Below are 18,141 nucleotides of genomic sequence, written 5' to 3' on the forward strand. Positions count from 1 at the left end.
CACGAGCTCTCGATATAAAGTAGGATCATCCAGAAGAACACTATCAGTAGTGTTGAGCTTTACATTAAGCTCAATGGGGGTATAAAAAATCTTAGTGTCAATAAGACTGGCCCAATGGATAACCTCATTGGCGTACTTGGCTTGAGATAGAAAGTAGCTATTAGGAGAAAAAGCTACCTCAATACCAAGAACATACCGCAATGGGCCCAGATCCTTTATTTCAAAGATGCGAAAAAGAAGCTGCTTGTCCTCAGATATAGCTGAAGAGTCAAAACCAGTGATGATTATATCATCCACATACAATAATAATGCAACAAATCCAGTAGAGGTGTGAAGAAGAAATAAAGCAGAGTCTTGGGCACAAGGATGAAACCCAAGCTCAGTAACAGCAGGTTGAAAACGATCATACTAAGCACGAGGAGACTGCTTCAGACCATACAGAACACGCTGAAGGCGACAAACCTGTCTAGAGGAATGGTGAAGGCCATGGGGAGGATGCATGTAAACCTCTTCAGTGAGATGGCCACTAAGAAAAGCATTCTTAACATCCATCTGATAAAGAGGCCAAGAACGAACAGCAATGACAGAGATCAAAGTACAGACAGTAGTCATCTTGGCAATAGGAGCAAAGGTCTCCTCATAATCAATACCATAATCCTGTGAGAAATCTTTGGCAACTAGACGAGCTTTGTAGCTCTCAAGAGAACCATCAGAATGAGTCTTGACTTTGTAGTCCCATTTGCAACCAACCAGATTCTTACCAACAGGCAAAGAAACCAACTCCCCAGTACTAGTTTTCTATAAAGCAGACAACTCATCCTCCATAGCTTGAATCCAATAAGGATCCTAACAGGCCTCCTTGTAAGACTGAGGTTCTGAAAAATAGTGAATAGCAGACAAAAAAGTACAATAGGAAGCAGAAAAACATGTATTAGACTAACCCAACCTATTTGGAACATGACACGCTCGAGTAGGATATCGGTGTGCAGCAAGATCAGAGTTGTTAGAAGCAGAAGGATCAGCAGCAGGAATAGACACAACTGGTGGAGGAGGAACCTCGCGACGAGAATAAACTAACAACGGAGGAGGAGGAGGAGAAACCAAAGGAGGTGAAGTAGGAGGAGAAGATAGAACAAGCTTAGAAGGAACTGTGGAGATGAACTTATCAGACGGGACCTCAGAAGGAAACAGATCAATATGAATCAAATCCTCTTTAGAAACTAGGGTGGTGAGAGGAGGAAATTGAAAGTAAGGTAGACGTTCGAGAAAGGTACATGGCGAGAGACATAAAGGCGATGGGAAACATGGTCATAACAGTGATAACCTTTCTGAGTGAAACTATAACCCAAAAAGACACATAGGACAGACCAAACACTAAGTTTGGCCCTATTTTTATGGGGTAAAAGGACAAAACAAGCAGACCTAAACACACGAAGGAGGGAGTAATTAGGAAGTTGAGAAAACAGAGTCTCATAAGGAGACCGACCAGAAAGAAGGGGGTAGGCATGCGGTTGAGAAGAAAAGTAGTAGTAAGAATTGCCTCACAGACCACAACAATTTAATAGTAGACCTAAATTGTGTAGTGACCATAAAATGAAAAATACGGTATATCTGGTAGAAATCATACTTATGAGTCATAAGATAAACCCAAGTGTGACGGGTGCAGTCATCAACAAATGACACATAGTATGTAGAACCCCCTTTGGTGAGAACAATAGAAGGGCTCCAAACATCAGTATGAACTAAAGAAAATTGTATATCAAGCATAGAAATAGTTTTATGAAATGCTAAGGCTGTCATTTTAGCAAGTTTACACCCCTGACATTTAGTAAGTTCACTGGGAGAAACTTTACCCAATATACCAGACTGAGCTAAAGACTGTAAGCGATCAGCAGACAAATGCCCTAATCTAGAATGCCACAAGTAGAAAGGACTAGAAAGAGAATCTAACTAAAAAGTGGAAAAGGCTATGCAAGCTCTCATCTACATAGAAGTCTCAAACTCTACGGCCGGTCCCAATCTGCTGCTTAGACATCTGATCCTACACAGAACAAATAGAAAAAGAAAAGATAACATCAAAACTGGAAGCATCAAGTTGATTGGTAGATAATAAACTGACAGATAACTGAGGAATATAAAGGACAAATGAAATAGAAATAGCAAACATAGCAGACGGTAAGACAAACCCAACAGATATAACAGACATACCAGACTCAGCTCCGATGGGTCAACTAAGACAAATCACTCGCGAGACGAAGCATCCAAACGAAGCACTCACGGACAAAACAGATGGGTCACCCAAGTCACGAACAGAGATCGAAACAAAGGAGTTTGATTGTGTACCAAACCAATCGAGAAAGAGAGAACTCGATCAAACAGATGAATCACGAGCAAGTTGAACCAGTTCGTGCGTAACTCTAGCCACCACGAAATCAGGAATCGCGAAGCTTTGATACCATGTAAGATTTCTGAATGTTTTTTTTTTTTGTATATTCAATTGTACCAAAATACAAAGGATACATTTGAGTATATAGTACTCCTAACCCTAAGACTAAAGGAAATGAAAATATTCACCTAGTCTCTTAGAATATATACCCACTACACTACCATATATATACATATATACACAATATTAATATTTTCAACATTGGATTTACCTTGGTCGTAACCTTCTTAAACTTTAAGTTTGCCTTTTGACTACATGAAGTCAACATAAGAATTGCAAAGTGATATGTGCTTATTTCATTTCAAAATGAATTCAGCTCCTAGTTCTCGTGCTATTCTCCTAACTCTACTACAAAATCTCTTAAAGGTCATGTATTTTTAGATTTTTCTTTATTCTCTTATAATTATTGGAACCATTGCTTCATATGATTCTTTTCCTTTATTTATCGTTTTATGAGTTTATTCCTGTTTCACTTAATAAGGGTGGGTAATCTCATTTTACAAATCGAGTGGTTTTACCTTGTGAACCCCTCACATTGGTGTTTCAAGATATGCAATACTATGTTGACATCGCTGCGGTAATCATATAAACAAATCTCTTATAAATCTTATGTACCTGTTAAATATTTAGAACTAATCGAATCAAATTACATTGGTTAATTCTGTCATTTTTCTTTGATTTCAGGCAGTGAGAGAAAGTGCATTCACTCAGAAAAAACTCCAACTTCTTTGTGATATTACAGGTGCATTTAGGCCTGGTGTTCTTACAGCATTGATGGGTGTCAGTGGAACAACTTTTATGGATGTTCTTGCTGGAAGAAAAACTAGTGGCACTATTAAAGGAGATATTAGAATTGGACGGTTTCCTAAGGTTCAGGAGACGTTTACTAGGATTTTGGGTTAATGTGAGCAAACTGACATACATTCTCCACAAATTACAGTTGAAGAATCAGTGGTTTATTCTGCTTGGCTGCATCTGTGTCCTGAAATTGATTCAAAAACTAAATTTGTATGACCTATATATAAGGAAGTTTAATTTACTCTTTAATTCTACAACAATAGTTTAAAGATTATTTTACTTCTGTTGGTGCTGCACATCTTTGCATGAATTTGTGAAAGAAGTCCTTGAGATCATTGAGTTTGATGAAATCAAAGATTGCTTGGTTGGCGTGCCCAGTGTTAGTGGTTTGTGAATTGAGCAGAGAAAGCGTCTTACAATAGACATGGAGCTTGTTGCTAACCCCTCTATTATTTTCATGGATGAGCCTACAACTGCATTGGATGTAAGCGCAGCTGCAATTGTTATGCAAGTTGTGTAGAACGTGGCTGAAACAGGAGGAACAATTGTTTGCACCATTCACCAACCAAGCATTGGCATTTTTGAAGCATTTGATGAGGTAGGAAAACAATTAATGAACTATTTTAAGAGAGAGCTTGGAACATAATGTCAATTTGGATACTGAAATGGAATTAATTATACAAGGTTTAAAGCTAGTTGATTGCAACTAAAGCATTTTTTAACTCAATAGTGTAAGCTTGACTCAGAAAGTGATACATTAATGTGACAAGCTTCAAGACCTATCATACCTGCTGATTTGAAGCATTTGAAATATTGAGTCTCTCCGTCTATAGCATTACATTACTGTTACATTTTGTTTCTTTTTGAATAAGCAGGACATTTTTAACATTAGTTTCTAGAGAACATCCACTTTTTAAAAATGGTCTTCTAATCTAATTCCATATTTTTTATTCAATGTAGATAAATTAAGTCTAATGCCTGCTTTACATTGTAGTTAATTCTGTTGAAAGCCGGCGGATAGGTTATTTACTCTGGACCATTAGGTCAGCATTCAAGCAGTGTCATAGAATATTTTGAGGTCAGTTTGCTACAAGAATACATAAAAGAGCAGAAATTGAAGTATTGATCATATTAATTACAACCATTTCTCTCTAACAGGCTATCTCAGGGGTGCAAAAGATCAGAAATAATTACAATCCAGCAACATGGATGTTAGAGATCACTTCTAGATCAGCAGAAGCTCAACTTTCCGTTGATTTCACCCAAGTTTATAAGAACTGTGTCTTGTATCAGTGAGTTCAACTGCTCACCACTTCTTTCTCTTTTGAGTTAGGATGGTCATTACAAGCTTGCTGTGATACAATAATGATTGTTTTATTATAACAATTTTCATTTTTGTGATTCATTTTCATTCATTGTGATTGTAGGAACAATAAAGAGCATGTAAATAGCTGGAGTACTCCACCTCCTAGTTCAAAAGAATTGTATTTTGCAACTCGCTTTTCACAAAATGGTTGGGGACAGTTCAAATCCTGCCTCTGGAAACAGCACCTGTCTTATTGGAGAAGTCCTTCATACAACTTGATGCGTTTCACATACATGCTTATTGCATCTTTGTTTTTTAGGATACTGTTTTGGGATCAAGAGAGGAAAATGTAAGTAAATCAAATTGAATGGGGGTGTCAATGCATTTCATGGACATTTTTTTTTCTTCTTTTCAAGTATGCATTGTGTTACTTTTCAAGTATGCGTTATGTATTTCAAAAAAAAAAAAAAAACCCCATAAAATGCAGTTCTAGGATTCATTTGAACTCTAATTACTACATTATTAGATCTGGGATTACATTATTATTTTATTGGATAGACTTCTGTACATGTCTAACATAAATAATCCTTTTATTTGATAGAAATAGCCAAAAAGGTGTCTTCAATGCAATTTGTTCAATATTCTCTGCTACAATCTTCTTGGGCATAAATAATTCCTCATCAGTTTTACCATATGTCACAACAGAGCGATCTAGATGTATGGTTCGTGGGCTTATGCACTTGCTCAGGTATAAATTTCTTAAATACTTGATTTTCTCAAAATGGGATCAAAGTTTTAACCTCTTAGTACCTAAAGCTTCGAAGATTCTGTTGAGCTATTTCAATGTTTTTGGCATTTTTCGTAGAGCTTCTGAGAATCAATAATGCTTTATGCAGCGGGCTTCTTTATCACTGTCTTGTCCTCCAGAATGCTAGCTTATTGCACTATGATTTTTTCAATCGAATACTAGAGCTAACCAAATCCACTTTAAATGCACGTACTAATTTTGCAAGTCACGGTTGAGGTTCCCTATCTCCTAGGCCAAGCGATTGCATTTGTGATCATTACATATCCAATGATTGGGTATTATTGGTGAGCTTGTAAGGTTTTCTGGTACTTTTACGCCATGTTTTGTACATTTCTGTACTTCACTTATCTTGGAATGCTGTTTGTTGCATTGACACCAACCTTTCCAGTGGCTGCAAGTTTACAGGCAGCCTTCTACACAATGTTGAGCCTGTTCTCTGGATATGTGATTCCTCATCTGGTAAGCTACTAACCTTTACTCACTGGGGTATCTGCATTGATTTTAGTTTACATTCCGTTGCACTTTAGATTATTAATTGGGAATAAACTCTATGCTGTGGTGAAAATAGAATTTGCTAGGGCAGTCAACTTGTACAAACCTAAATTATAACTTTATTCACGTGATATCTCTCAGTCTCTCCTCTAAAACTTGAATCTTTCGTTTCACACTCGATGGTCCCTGCCTTTACTATTGCAGTCATCAATGGATGAAAATCACTGAGTCAGGTTGGAGGAAACTTATATGCTCCAAGAAAAGCTCAGAAAATCTCCTTCTCAGAATGGTAGTCCTATTTTATTTGTACCCAATCCAAACCAATTTTCTTCCCATTAGTCCTATTATATTTGTACCCAATCCAAACCCTCCCAAATGGGGTCACTAAATTGGGCATTGTTTTAGTCCTATTTTACAACTGTTTGCTCACAGTCCAGAAATTTGCTTGAAATTTGGGAGTTTTCAGTCCCAACTCCCTAGCAGTGGGTACTCTGTTGCTTTTTGGAGTTTATTAAAATTTGAGGTTCCCAAGGTTTGTATTTTAGTGAATAGATTGTCAATTTGTAATTGCTTCTTGACTTTGAATCAAGGTTCTAAATCGCGGTATCGGGTAATGTAACGGTATCGATCGCGGAATATCGGTATCGGTAGTATCGATCGGTACGTATCGGGAATCAGGCGTCGCGACGGTGAAATTTTAAAAATCATTTTACAAGTTTTTCAGCTTTTTCTTTCCCGTACCGGTCCAAACTGGTGAGTATCGGCTCGTCGCGGCTTGTGTAACGGCTTGTGTAACGGTTACAGGCCGATACTCCTGCGATTTTCAATCTCAGCGGTATACCGGCTTGTATCCATCGCGGCACCCCATTTTTCCGATACGTATCGGCCGATACGTAGCGTATCAGCCGGTATTTAGAACCATGATTTGAATTGGACTTGTTACATAAATTCTCTCATGAAGCTATATTGATTGAACATCATGTATAATCGCTTACTGATTTCTGATATCCGGTGTCTACGTTGCTTTTAGTTTCTTTAAATTTGTGAATTCGGCGTGGGACATATGAAACTTGTGTAAGGATATGCCACATGTATCTGATATTTGGACAACATGTATAAGTAGTTTACCATATATAACTAATGGAAATTCTATAATACACATCCTCTTTTAGGGTATGTATCATATGTTGTGATATTTGTGATATTTGGTTATGATTTATGGCGGTGTTATTTATGACTTTGATTGTAATTTTGTTACGTCTCATTATGATATTTGTTATGACTCATTGTAATATTAGTTGTAACTTATTGTAGTGATTATTTTTATTATGATTGAATTTTTTTAGTTATATTTTATATACTGTTTAGTTATGATTAATTATTTTTCTTTTAATCATAATTGAAAATGATTTACTTATGACATCCTCCCAAAGGGGTGTGTATAGTGGTAGCATGGCCCACCAACTCAAAAGATATATGAAATGAAATACTTAGCCCCACGATGGGGATCCGTTGGTCTTGCTGTGACATCCCGTGGGGGTTTATTTTAAGTCTATTTTGATGATTTGAATTGTTTATATTGTAAGATTTATTGAACATATTATCTATGTAAAAAATTAAGTTAATCGGACATTTGTAATTTTATGATCGAGTTCTAATTATTTTTGAAGATATTATGAGATGGAATGGTGTAGTTGGATTAATTAATCACTCACTCATGGAAATGTTGATATAATATCTGTTTAATAAATTTATTATCTGTTTAGAGATAACTGCTTTGGGCTATCGGTGGAGGATAGTCTTGATTGTTGTAGACACTGTATGTTGATTAGGGAAAACTGAAACTAATCACATTGAATATGTCATTGAATATGACGGTTGGAATGATACATCGAATATGTGTATTGATTGATCATTGTATATGATAAGTGTTTAAATACACTGTATATGTATATTCTTTGGGAGGAGATAAGGGATGTACTCTATGGTTTAAGAGGAGATAGAGGATGGACTCTCAAACCTGTTTAGGAGGACATAGGGGATGGACTCCAGTGATAACTAAGTTGGCCGGAGTGTCCAGGGTGAAAGTCCTGAAACTCTAATTACGTTTGCCTAACGTAGATAATTGAAGAATTGGAAGTGTTTTAACATGAGTTGTAGTCTCATTGAATTGTGAATAATGGAAGTGTTTTAATATGAGATGTAGTCTCATTTAATTGAATGGCCAGGTTCTGAGCCATGTTTATGAATTGAATTGGTTAAGAAAAGGAAAGTGGAATGAAACATGTACATATTTGTCATGGAACTAAATTGTGTTGTAAGTTGGTTTACAAGTGTTAGCCATTTATCATATGTTAATGTTTTAGTTATTGCTCATATCTGGTTTAGTATATCTCTACTGGGCTTTGGCTTACCCTATATGGGACATCATTTTTAGGTTCAGGTGATATGCCACCTCCAAGGACGTAGCTTGAGAGGCTTAGAGACTGAAGGATCTTTTGTTATTCTTTTTTTGGTATTACATGTAAATTCAAGCCAAGGGCTTATTTTGTATAAAGAGTTAGAACTCTTCTTTTGTTGTACCCAAGTGTTGCCTTGGAAAGTTGATGTCCTTTAAAAATGATGTCCTTTATTTATTTTTACATATTGATTTCTTGATGTGCTTGAATTCTGTATGATGATGTTGAGAGTGGAATGAACAAGAGCCTAATTATAAAGGTATTTGTAACGCCCTCAAAATAATACATAGAACCCCACATCCTTGACATGCATAGACGTAAGAGAATAAAGCATAATTCCATTCATCAGAGTATTAAGTACAAAAGTATTACATGTTGACATCAAAAGTAAATACTCTACGGGCTTACAACTTTCCAAGTCAACACTTGGTTACAACAAAAGAAGAGTTCTAACTCTTTATACAAAATAAGCCCTTGGCTTGAATTTACATGTAATACCAAAAAGAGAATAACAAAAGATCCTTCAGTCTCTAGGCCTCTCAAGTTACGTCTTTGAAGGTGGCATATCACCTGAACCTGAAAATGATGTCCCATATACAGTGAGCCAATGCCCAGTAGAGATATACTAAACCAACTATGAGAAATAACTAAAACATTAGCATTCGATAGATGGTTAACACTTATAAACCAACTTATAACACTTTTCAATTCAACAATAGATACATTCATTTTTCATTCCACCATCCTTCACTTAAACAACTTTGATTCATAAATATGGCTCAGAACCTGGCCAAACAATTAAATGAGACTATAACTCATATTAAAACACTTGCATACTTCAATTACCAATGGAGTCTATCCCCTATCTCCTCCCAAACCATGGAGTACATCCCATATCTCCTCTCACACAACATACATATACAATGTATTTAACCACTTATCATATACAATGATCAATCAATACACATATTTGATGTATTATTCCAACCGTCATATTCAATGTGATTAGTTTCAGTTTTCCCTAATCAACATACAGTGTCTACAACAATCAAGACTATCCTCCATCGATAGCCCAAAGCAGTTATCTCTAAACAGATAATAAATTTATTAAACAGATAAAATATCAACATTTACATAAGTGGTTGATAAATCAATCCAACCACACCATTCTACCACAATCCCATCCAATTTCATGATTCTTAATCCAAATTCATATTTCCATATTTTTCCCCAAATTAATTATGCAAATTAATTTATCACATTAATTAGGATATTTTCCCCTTTTCTCAAATATTGATCTTAAGACCAAATTCCACCAATTTGTCTCACAAATTCACAATCCCAAGGCTTTGTATGCACATGGAGCTTTAAAACTCAAAACCTCTCTTTATATAATTTAAATAAAAACCCTAACTTCCCCAAGTTACCCAAACAACACCATTTATACAAAATACACAATATCTATGTCAAAACTCATAGAAAGGAGTATGTTATCCCTACCTTAAGAGAAGAGACCCAAAGGAGAAGATGAAGAAAACTCGAGATGCTCCAAACCCAAGGATTTTCGGATCAAAATGTAGCTCACACCAAGCTCCACCTTTTATACAAAGAGGCTAAGGTAGAAACACACTAGAGCTAGATGGATTTGTAGAGAGAAGGTATGTAGAGAGAGGGGGAGCAGCCGGATCAAGGGTTTGTGTAACGAAGGGAATGAAAAAGTGAAGTGTAACCTCCTGCTGCCAACTGATATATTCGAGGCTCGCTCGAGCGAAGGAGTGGTCGCTCAGACACAAAGAAACCTCACTCGAGCGTAGAAAGCCTCGCTCGAGCCAACAATTCGAAGCTTCAGGTCTGCAACCCAGAAGCACGCTCGAGCGAAGAAAAGCTTGCTCGAGCGAAGAGATCCAAAACATACAGCTCGCTCGCTCGAGCGAAGGAAAGCTTGCTCGAGCCAAGAAATGCAACTCTCAGGTCCAGAACCAGACGCAAGCTCGAGCGCAAGACTTCTCGCTCGAGCCACCAGACACAACACTCCACTCTTGCTCGAGCGAAGGAACCCTGGCTCGAGCGAAGGAACTAAAACACAGAGCTCGCTCGAGCGACAAAAGTCTCGCTCGAGTGAAGACACCAAAATTTGGGCAGCAACCATTTGTTTCAAAACACACCAAACCTGTTAGAAACCTGCCCAACACATCCTAAAATTCATATATAAGGAATTTAAAGACAGAAAAGAAACATATGCAACAACTGACATCCACGGAACCAAATTCGGAATACAACAACTAATTGAGGGAAAACCTGGATCGCTATAACCTCTCCCCCTTAAAGAATTTCGTCCCCGAAATTGGTTACAAGTTTTCAAAATTGTAAATTTTCAATTATCATCAATATTACAATTCAACATTTCACATCCTGACCCATTACCGGTCATCCCATCTCTATTCAAGAGGCAATTTACAATATGATACAACATGCATTATCAACATGCGTCTCTTGAAAATTCAACAAGTCTCAATAGACATGCCTTACAATTCCATAACATGTTCAATGTTAATGATATATTTGCATTTCTACAACACATTCAACATGTACAATGTTAAATTAAACTTCCATTTTCAAGGCATATTCTATGATACTTTCATAAACCGAAACATATACAATGTTCTTAAAGTTTATCAGCAAAACAAAACTTTCCAATACATGATTAAACATTAACGAACAAGTCCGGATATTTCTCACGGACATCCAACTCACGTTCCCAAGTGGCTTCCTCAATCCCGTGATGTTTCCACAAAACTTTTACCAAGGGTATCGTCTTGCCTCGCAAGACTTGATCCCGCCTATCCAAGACCCGCATCGGTCTCTCCTCATACGAGATATCCTTATCAACCTCTAAGTCGGTCCAATCCAATACCTGAGATGGATTCGGCTTGTATTTCCGAAGCATACTAACATGAAATACGTCATGCACTCCGGACAACTGCGGCGACATAGCTAAATGGTAAGCAACCTCGCCAATCCTCTCAAGGATCTTGAAAGGGCCAATAAACCAAGGGGACAACTTCCCACTCTTCCCAAACCTCATCAAACCCCGCGTAGGTGATATTTTCAGAAAGACGTGATCACCCACCCCAAATGCCAAAGGCCTCCGTCTACGGTCAGCATAATTCTTTTGGCGACTCTAGGCTATAACAAGTCTCTTACGGATAAGCTCAACTTTCTCCGTCGTCTCCCGAACCAACTCCGGGCCCAACAAAGGTGTATCACCCACCTCGGCCCAACAAACTGGAGACCTACACGGTCGTCCATATAAGACCTCAAACGGTGCCATACCAATACTCAATTAGAAACTGTTGTTGTAGGCAAACTCCACTAAGGGCAAGTGCCTCTCCCACGACCCACTAACGTAAAGGACACAGCCTCAAAGCATATCCTCAAGGATCTGAATAGTACGCTCGGACTGCCCATCAGTCTGAGGATGATAAGCCGTGCTAAAGGTCAATCTAGTACCCAAGGCACTCTGCAAACTCTGCCACAACCTAGCAGTAAAATGTGGATCTCTATCTGAGACAATCGACACTGGGACCCAGTGTAACCTCACTATGTCCTGAATATACAAGTCGGCAAGATGATCTACTGAATCTCTCACGCGTATAGGGATAAAGTGCGCCGACTTAGTCAACCGGTCTACAACCACCCAAATGGCATCACTACCCCGCTGAGTCCTCGAAAGACCTACAACGAAGTCCATAGTGACATGCTCCCACTTCTACTTGGCAATAGGCAACGGTTGCAACAAACCCGCTGGCCTCTGATGCTCGGCCTTCACTTGCTGACAAGTAAGGCACTTAGACACAAAAATTGCCACATCCTTCTTCATACCCTGCCACCAAAACTGGAGACCCAAATCACGATACATCTTAGTGCCCCCCAGATGCACCGCAACGCATGAATGGTGAAACTCTCGGAGTACCTCCTCTCAGCAAGACTCCGGCACAAACAGACGGTCTCGGTACCTCACACTCAGGTCGAGATACATAGTCAAACCCTTCTCAACCTTCCCACTGGAGATCTTCTCACGGAGGGATTCTACCTCAAGGTCACTCCCCTGTGCCTCTAACACTTGATTCACAAGTGTAGGCTGCGCAACTACAGAAAACAAAGCCGCAGACTCGACAGATTCGCCCAGGAGCAAATCAAACTCGCCAAGTGCACCCAACATTTCCCACTCCCGGATGGCTATACAAGCTACATCGCTAATGGATTTCCTGCTAAGGGCATCGGCCACAACATTGGCTATCCCCGGATGGTAATGCAACTCGAAGCCGTAATCCTCAATAAACTCCATCCACCTCCTTTGCCTCAAGTTCAAGTCTTTTTGTGTAAACAGATACTTCAGACTCTTATGATCTGAGAACACCTCGAACCTCTCACCATACAGGTAGTGCCTCCAAATCTTCAAGGCAAAAATCACAAGCTACGCCTCAATGCGTCCAAATGCGCATTCGGAGTTGGATCTGGCAAATTCTTGGGCTTCCTGGTGACCAACCGAGGTATAGAAGCCGACCCCTCTCAGATCAAAGCGATCCAGGAGTTGGAGAGACCAAACTCAGTCAAAGAAGTGCAGCATCTTACTGGTATGGCGGCTGCACTCAACCGGTTCATAAGCAGATCGTCGGACAGACTACGACCGTTCTTCCAAGCTTTAAAGGCCAAGTTTGAGTGGGATGAAGAATGCGACCGAGCTCTGGAAAGCTTGAAGGAATACATGTCTTCCCCACCACTACTTGTTACTCCAGTACCTGGTGAAGAACTCTTTTTGTACCTAGCAGTCTCTCAACACGCAGTTAGCGCAGTGTTGGTTCGTGCAGAAGGAATACAACACTTGCCCATCTTTTATGTCAGCAAGACATTGTTGGGAGCCGAAACAAGGTACTTGCCCTTAGAGAAGCTAGCATTAGCGTTAATGATGGCATCCAGAAAGTTGGCGCATTACTTTCACGCCCACACCATAGTCGTCCTCACAGCCTTTCCATTAAAAGCTCTGTTTGAAAGGGCGAACTTCAGTGGGCGAATTTTAAAATGGGCAGTAGAGTTGGGACAATTCGACATCAAGTTCCAACCCAAGACCGCAATAAAAGCTCAATCTTTGGCAGACTTCGTCGCAGAGTTTACTCCTGGAAGTCATCATATCTGCCCAGTCGACCTGACTGACTCAACTGAACTAGGGACGGAAGTTGACGCCGGAATAGCGCAACCCCTAGTGGAAGGTAGTCCATCAACCAAACTAGGGACGGAAGTTGACGCCGGAATAGCGCAACCCCTAATGGAAGGTAGTCCATCAACCGAACTAGGGACGGAAGTTGACGCCAGAATAGCGCAACCCCTAGTGGAAGGTAGTCCATCAAGCACAAAGGCAGACCACATTAAGGACGACAAGGAGGAGCCAAACAAAGGCTCACCAGCAGTTCAAACAGAGGACGAAGGGCAGACAGCCAATATGGACTTTGAAGAAAACACCATCCTTGACCCCACGGCATCGTCTGACCCTTCCACATGCTGGAAACTATTCGTTGGAGAGATGTGGAAGCTCTTTGTGGATGGAGCATCCAACCGACATGGTGCAGGGCTTGGCATAGTCCTCATCTCTCCAGACGGCCTGGTAATAGAGCAAGCAATCAACCTTGGCTTCCCAGCATCCAACAATGAAGCGGAGTATGAGGCGCTTCTCGCAGGACTCAAGTCAGCACACTTCATGAAAGCAACCGAACTATTGGTGTACAGTGACTCACTACTGGTGGTAAACCAAATTTCTGGCGAATACGAAGCAAAGGATGACAGAATGGCCAAGTACCAAGAGCTAGTCAGAACGGAGATGAAGAAGTTTGATGTGGTAAGGATAGAACAAATTGGCAGGGAGGAAAACAGCCGAGCGGACGAGCTAGCAGGCCTTGCCTCAATGGCAGATACATCAATCCCTCATCCATTACTCGTCGACTTCTTACCAAGACCAAGCATAGAAGACCCCGAAGCAGAAGAAGTATGTTGCGCAGAATTAGGCCCTTCTTGGATGGATCCCATCATCCTGTTCTTGAAAGACGGCATCCTACCAGAAGAGAAAAAAGAAGCCAACAGAATAAGGGCAAAGTCACAACGATTTTGGCTATCTCCATCTTTGGCATTATATAAGAAGTCGTTCTCTGGGCCTTACCTCAAGTGCGTTCATCCCAGCAAAGTAGAAGCATTCCTGTTCGAAATACATGAAGGGGTATGTGGAAGTCATCAAGGGGGAAGGTCGCTCGCCTACAGGGCTATTTCACAAGGATATTGGTGGCCATATATGCAAGCAGACTCCGAGAAATACGTAAAGAAGTGTGAAAAATGCCAGAAATTCGCGCACCAAATACATCAACCAGCAAGAGAACTCCTACCTTTAACTAGCCCATGGCCTTTCGCAATGTGGGGCTTAGACATAGTAGGACCACTTCCAACAGCATCCGGAGGCAGAAAATTCTTTCTCGCAGCAACAGACTACTTCACAAAGTGGGTAGAAGCAGAAGCATTGGCGTCAATCAAAGAAAAAGATGTGAAGAAGTTTGTTTGGCAAAATATTATCACTCGGTTTGGCATACCAAAAGCACTGATCTCAGACAATGGAACTCAGTTCGACGGCAGAATCTTCAGAAGCTTTTGTGAAGAATACAAGATAGAGTTCTACAATTCCACACCGGCGTATCCTCAAGCAAATGGGCAGGCTGAAGCATCAAATAAAGTCGTCTTGGATGGACTAAAGAAAAGGCTAGAGAAAGCAAAAGGCAAGTGGGCGGATGAACTTCCTCATGTTTTATGGGCTTACCGCACCACACCTCGGCGATCAACTGGAGAAACACCATTTTCCTTAGCCTATGGCATGGAAGCAGTGATCCCACTAGAAGTCGGCCTTCCCACAATTCGAAGCGAAAATTTTGATCCAGACTTAAATGGAGAAGCCATAGCCTTAGAACTCAACCTTGCAGAAGAAAGAAGAGAAAGAGCGTTGGTCCACATCGCCGCATACCAACGAGAATTAATCAAAAAATACAGCAAAAAGGTTCATCCAAGACAATTCAAAATTGGCGATTGGGTATTGCGCAAAGTAATGGGAAACACCTTGGTCCCAGGAGACGGCAAGTTAGGCCCAAATTGGGAAGGTCCTTATAAGGTGGTTGGGTTAGCCGGCAAAGGAGCATACCACCTAGAAGACAAGGATGGCAAGGCAATCCCTAGGCCATGGAATACGGCCAATCTCAAGTTATTTTACTTTTAGCTTTTCTTTTTCAAACATGTAATTTTCTCTTCCTTCAATAAAATGAGCAATTCTTTTTAGCACAAATTATTCTTTGTAAAAGTTAGCTTTAGAGACTAAGTTTATTGCAAGCATTCTATTCCAAGTTAGCTGGAAAAACTAACTCAGAGGTTGGCTGGATTTAACCAACATCCTTCCTAAGCCCAGGATAAGGATCTAGACTGCAGGACATTTGGTCGGAATAACCAAATACTATAAGTCAGCTGGAAAAACTAACTTCAATGGTTGGCTGGAATAAACCAACTCCTGTTACTCTTCAGCCGAAGTAAGTGTACGGCTGAAGAGTGGTTGGCTGGAATAAACCAACTCCTGTTACTCTTCAGCCGAAGTAAGTGTACGGCTGAAGAGTGGTTGGCTGGAATAAACCAACACTTGTTACTTTTCAGCCGAAGTAAGTGTATGGCTGAAGAATGGTTGGCTGGAATAAACCAACTCCTGTTACTCTTCAGCCGAAGTAAGTGTATGGCTGAAGAATGGTTGGCTGGAATAAACCAACTCCTGTTACTCTTCAGCCGAAGTAAGTGTACGGCTGACGAGTGGTTGGCTGGAATAAACCAACTCCTGTTACTCTTCAGCCGAAGTAAGTGTACGGCTGAAGAGTGGTTGGCTGGAATAAACCAACACTTGTTACTCTTCAGCCGAAGTAAGTGTAAGGCTGAAGGGTGGTTGGCTGGAATAAACCAACTCTTGTTACTCTTCAGCCGAAGTAAGTGTATGGCTGAAGAGTGGTTGGCTGGAATAAACCAACTCTTGTTACTCTTCAGCCGAAGTAAGTGTAAGGCTGAAGAGTGGTTGGCTGGATTAAACCAACACTTAATACTCCTCAGCCGAAGTAATTATGTCGGCTAAGGAGTGGTTGGCTGGTAAGTATAGTTTAACCAACCAAAAACCGAAATAACACTTGGAGTAATAGAAGACATTACAAATGCAAGCATACACACAATAACCGGAATAAGAGAAGTAAAATTTTCATTGTAAGAGAAGTCATTACAAGGGGGCTTAGTTCGGTTACAAAGGAGAAAAAGTAAAAAAATCAAGAGAAAAGTTCATCAATTTCAGCGTCGAAAACCGCATCGGCATCAACTTGAAGACCGGTCTACGGAGGGAGCTCATTCACACTAGGGTGAGCCACTTCGGCTACGGTTCCACTGGGAGGATCAACAGTTAGGTCTTCAGCAGTGGGCACCGACCGAACTGGCTGGTCCACTTTTTCGGCCGGAGTATCTTCATCAGAGGCATCATCAGAGTCAGAGCCTTCCAAAAACTGTTGTTGCAGAGCAGCCGCGTACTCCGCCAGGGACTTCGGTATAAAATAATCTGGAGGGTTGAAGACCTCGGTCTGTTGATCCTGACCAAGCTTCTCCACTGCCGCCCTCCAGCCGCATTTGAAGAACAGCTCCTTTGCAGCGTCACATTGTTGGGCGTAAGCATCCTCTGCCCTCTTGAAACCTTGTTTCTCAGCCTCCTTCGCCTTCTCCTTCATTTCGGCGTCTTTCTTTCTTTCAAGCTTTACCAGCTCACGCAAGTACTTGTCCTTCAGCACAATGGCAGTCTTTTGCTTCTCGGCCTCGGCCGAACTAACCATTCCGGTCAAGCGACCGACCTCTCCTCGTAGTTCGGCCATTTCCTTTCTGGCTTCTTTGAGTTCGGCCGATTTCGCCTCTGCTTCGGCCGCTGCTTGCCTGGTCACTTTCCTCAGCTCCAGTACCTTCCTGTGGGTGATCTGGTTTTTCTGAATAGCCTGCCAAAGCAAACAACTTTCCTTTAAACCGAAGAAAAAGTTTAAAAGAAAAAGAAACATAAACAGAATAGCAACCGAAATCACTAACCAGAATCATGGATTTAGTAGCAGACCGGATGGACTTCAGCTCGGTGGTTAACTGTTTTTGATGATGTTCCATGTCTTTGGGCAGACACACGCTCTTGGCCAGGTTGATGGCCAACAGGTGGTCTTTCTCAGCAACGACCGAGTCTGTGTCTAGAATGACTCGGTCGTTGAAGGTTAGTTTCGGTGCCCAGCAGCCGATAGTTCGGTCGGAAGACTCCGGTTGGGGGCTCGGTGGTAAGCTCGGCTGAATAGGAGTTTCTTCATCAATCAGAACTCGTTCGGGTTTGGAAGTTCGGGCACGTTTGGTTCGGCGGGAAGAGGATGGCTGTTGGGAAGGAAGGGCGACAACAGCAGGTTGCGGTTGGCTGGGAGGCGCCACTTCGGGCCTAGCTGTTTCGGTAAGAAGGGCCCTGACCCTGCTCCTTTTCGCCATCTCTTCTTCTGCGGTTAGAGGGACAAGTCTTATCTCGGGCAAAGTTGGGTCCGGTTCCGGTGCCTCTTCAAGAAGGAAGTCAGTCACCTTTGCTTTCCGTCGACCGCTGTAACGGTAGGTCGGTTCGAAATTTAGAAGCTTGGCCCAATCCCTTTCTTTAACCCGAAAAGCGGCTCGCAAGACTCCAAGGTTAGGATAGCTGTACAGGGAATGGAGATGGGCAAAA

The 18,141-nt window shown here is 41.0% G+C and overlaps 1 pseudogene across 1 annotated transcript in view; it reads left to right on the plus strand.

Moving 5' to 3' along the window:
- The window catches only part of LOC114301627 (pleiotropic drug resistance protein 3-like), a 196,912-nt pseudogene that overhangs the window by 38,955 nt on the left and 139,816 nt on the right, over positions 1-18,141 (plus strand). Inside the window, exons 17-18 of the transcript XR_014357570.1 lie at positions 2,956-3,023; positions 3,131-3,454. The product of XR_014357570.1 is annotated as a pleiotropic drug resistance protein 3-like (transcript). The remainder of the gene's footprint in view (positions 1-2,955; positions 3,024-3,130; positions 3,455-18,141) is intronic.

The sequence above is a fragment of the Camellia sinensis genome, chromosome 2 (genome assembly GCF_055761805.1).
Source record: "Camellia sinensis isolate YWXY chromosome 2, ASM5576180v1, whole genome shotgun sequence".
Lineage (NCBI taxonomy): Eukaryota > Viridiplantae > Streptophyta > Magnoliopsida > Ericales > Theaceae > Camellia > Camellia sinensis.